The 4,169-nt window shown below is 38.6% G+C and overlaps 1 pseudogene; it reads left to right on the forward strand.

The window, feature by feature from the left end:
• Positions 1-2,209: 2,209 nt before the first annotated feature.
• Positions 2,210-2,980, forward strand: LOC129676300 (zinc finger protein 726-like; annotated as a pseudogene).
• Positions 2,981-4,169: the final 1,189 nt, after the last annotated feature.

The raw sequence follows: 4,169 nt of genomic DNA on the forward strand, positions 1-4,169 counted from the left end.
TTTTTTTTTTTTTTTTTTTTGACACAAGGTTTTTCTATGTAGCCTTGGCTGTCTGGGAATTCACTCTGTAGACCAGGCTGGCCTTGAACTCATAGATCCACCTGCCTCTGCCTCGGGAGTGCTGGGATTGCAGGTGTGCAGGACCACTGCCCTGATGTTTCTGGTGCTTTAAGATTCTAAATTAGGGAAGAGGACCTCCCTATCAGTGGACTGGGGGAGGGGCAGGGAGGAGAAGAGGGAGGGAGGATGGCATTGGGAGGGGACTAGGAAGGGGGCTACAGCTGGGATACAAAGTGAATAAACTGTAATTAATAAAAAAAAATTTTAAAAAAAGATTCTAAGTTTTGTTCTTCCCATCTAAGAGCCTCTGTTGTATTTACAGTGAGAACCAAAGCTCTTTACTTAGATGAGTCTGCATTGTAACTGGCTTCATTGTTTCCTCCACCACTGAAAACTTATACACATATCTAAAGACCTATGTGCAAAGTCACTGTAATACAGTAACTACAGATATAAGTTTCTTTTATATCATTTGTATTCTTCTCAATTAAAATCATCTCATCAGAGTTCTTAGTGAATGATTATAATTTATTCTTGTCCTTTTTTTCTTTCATCCTTTTCTTTGTTTACTTTTGCAACTTGACACAAGCTAGTGTTATCTGGGAAGAGGAACCTCAATTTACAAAAGGCCTCCTTCGAAAAGCCTGTTAGCAAGTCTATAGGGCTTAATTAATTCTTGATTCGGGAGGCCCAGCCTGCTGTGGGTGTTGCCACTCCTGCTGCTGAGTGAGGTCTTGAATTGAGTAAGAAGGCACGAAGAGCAAGCTTTCTGTAGAGAGCCAGTGAGCAGCAATCCTCAAGGGCTTCTGCTTTGGTTAGTGCTTGAAACTCAAGTTTCTGCTTGAGTTTCTGTCCTGAGTTCCCTTGGGGATGGATTTGACCTGAAAGTAGTAAGCTGAAATAAATCCTATCTTCCCTAAGTTACTGTTGGTCATAGTGTTTTATTAAAGCAATAGAAACCCTAACTAAGAGAATTCTCTTAATCTCTTTTCTATCACACACTTAGTACTAATGATTTCTTTGTTTCTCAATAAGATTTCCATTTTCTGTAATATTCCATTTAACACAGTATTCCATATTCTGTAGTAGTCTGGGTTGCTAATAATAATTTGTCTGCATGTGACCTTTATATTTTGTGGATGGAACATCCAATGTAAACACTTAAGGACAGTATATGCTTTCTTTTAAAGAAATGAGATCTAATACTGTGACCAACAGAACCGTGTGTTTCTACTTCATGTTTAATATGAGTGTCTTATTTACTGTTCTACTGCTAAGAAGAGATACCATGACCAAGGCAATTTATAGAAGAAATCATTTAATTGGAGGACTTGTTTACGGTTTCAGAGTATGAATCTATTATCATCATGATGGAGAGCATGGCAGCAAGTGTGTAGGCCAGCCAGCAGGATGGTGAAGAAGTAGCTGAAAGTTACATCCTGATGCACAGGCAGCAGGCAGTGAGGGGGAGACAGCAAGCCATGAGCTTTTGAATCTTGAAATTAATTTCTTTTTGTGTTTTCTGAATTACAGTACAGTGAGTATAGGTATAGAATTCTAGTGTAGTTTTTCATTTCTATAAATACAGTATACATTTCTAAAAGTATAACTATAAATTCAGGTCTCCATTTAATGATAAGCATTGTGAAGAATGTTTTTATTCTTATCTCATCTTTTACTCACCAGGAACAAACCCCTATAAAAGAAAAAATGTGAGGCCATTGATGGGAAAAATGTTCCTTATTCAACACCAGAAAATCAAATGTGAAGAATGTGGTAAGGACATTAGTTTCAACTCAACACTTTATACACACCTAAAAAATCATACTGAAGAAAAATCCTGCAAGTGTGAGAAATGTGGCCAAGCATATGTGTATCCTTCATTGCTTAAGGAACATCAAATAACTCATTCTGGAGAGAAACCCTACTTGTGAAAAATGTGGCAAAGTATATTCATATCACTCATTCCTAAGAAAACATCAAAGACTTCATTGTGAAAAAAACTTTCTAGTGTCAAAAATGTAGCAATGTGTTCCCTCATCCTTCATTCCTTAAGATTCATCAAGGATTTCATTCTGGAAAGAGCCCCTACAAGTGTGAAGAATGTGGCAAAGTATTTTTCCATCATTCATTGCTTAGATGGCATTAAATGATTCATTCTGAAGAGAAACTCTGTAACTGTGAAGAATGTAGCAAAGTCTTTTACTTTCCTTCATTCCTTAAGCAACATCAAAATATTTATTCTGGAAAGCCTACAAGTGTGAAGTAGCAAAGCATTTTCCTGTACTTCTTTGCTTAGGAAACACCAAAGAATCCATTTTGAAAAGAAACACTACAAGTGAGAAGAATGTGCCATCCTTACTATCCTACATTGCTTAATCAACACAAAAAAAAAAATCATACTGGTGAGAAATGGTACAAGTGTGAAGAGTGTGGCAAAGCATTTAACTATCCTTCATTGCTTAATCAACACAAGGTGACTACGGGAGAGAAACCCTACATGTGTGAAGGGTGTGGCAAAGCTTTTCATATGTGTGTAGGCCTTCACAGCACCAACAAATTCATACTGGACAGAAGCTACACATACATGAAGAGTGTGCCAAGGCATTTTCCTTTCTTTCATAACTTAAAGGGCCACCAAAGGACCCATTCTGTAGAGAAACCCTTCAAAGGTGAGGAGTGTGACAAAGGTTTTTCCTGTAGCTCATACCTTAAAAGCCATCAAAGTACTCATTCTGGAGAATATCCACACAAGTGTGGGGAATGTGGCAAAGCCTTTAGGAACACTGGTATCCTTACTCAACACAAGATAGTTCATACTGGAGAAAAAAACCCAACAAATGTGAAGAGTGGCAAAATGTATTACTTTTCTACAGCCTTTAAGAAACATCAAAGAATACTTTCTAAAGAGAAGACTTAGAGCATGTGGAAACGGGCAAAGGCTTTGGAAAGAGTCAGATCTTCCCCAGCACAAATGCATCCACATATGCATGCGTATGTGAAGACTGCGGTGAATGCTCTACCGCTGAGTGAACACCTTCTACCACCTGTAACGTTCATATGGAGAGAAACAGTCCAAACAGGAAGAGAATGACAAGGCTTTTAAGCAGCACAAAAGTATTCATACTGAACACCACACCTACAGACATGGGAAATGTTGTTAACTCTTATTCAATCTCAGATAATTCCCATTTGAGACAAATCTTACTCACACACACATTCACAAACATACATATGTACATGGATGCATATATATATATACATACATATATACAGCTAGGAATTTAGCTTTATCTTGTCTCTATAAGTATCAGAGTATCCATACCAGTAATGAGTCCTACAAAAGCAAACAATGTGGCCAATTGTTTGTTGTTGTTTTTTTCCCACACCGTAAGTATCCTCAGAGACTTCAAAGAGGAGAAAAACTCTATACACAGAGAATATGGTAAAGGCATAAACAATACTTCAATACTCTCAACAATAAACAATACTCTCAACATAAAAAAAATGACATTTGTGACAAAAACTGCAAATGAAGCTGAGCCAGCTAGATTCAGCTGGCAGCATACTCCAGCCCAGCTTTATCCGAGGCACTCTCAGCAGGATGGCCACCTGAACCAAACTGGCCTACTGGTGTGTGTATGATGCAGCCTACTTTTATATACCATTCAGACTGGTTGAGGTGTGAAGATCCACTCTAAATGTAGGCAACACATTCCATGAGCTGCCCTTCTAGACTGAATTTTGTTTGAAATAAAAGGAAAAAGGAAGGGGCTGGAGAGATGGCTCAGTGCTTAAGAGCACTGACTGCTTTTCGTAGAGGACCTGGGTTCAATTCCTACACAGTAGCTCACAACTGTCTGTAAATCCTGTTCCAGGGGATCTGATACCCTCCCATAGACATATGTGCAGTCAAATACCAATGTACATTAAAAAAAGAAAAAGGAGAAAGGAGCAACACGTGCAAGCACCTGTGTTCATGGCTCTGCTTCTTTGGGATGAAGTGTTATCTTGAGTTCATCCTCCCATAATGGGCTCTATTCTCAAATTATGGTCAGACTCACCCTTCCTTCCTTCCTTCGGTGGCTTGTCAGACAACTTACCAGAGC

This window comes from Psammomys obesus, unplaced genomic scaffold (genome assembly GCF_907164565.1).
Source record: "Psammomys obesus unplaced genomic scaffold, mPsaObe1.curated_primary_1811, whole genome shotgun sequence".
Taxonomy (NCBI): Eukaryota; Metazoa; Chordata; class Mammalia; order Rodentia; family Muridae; genus Psammomys; species Psammomys obesus.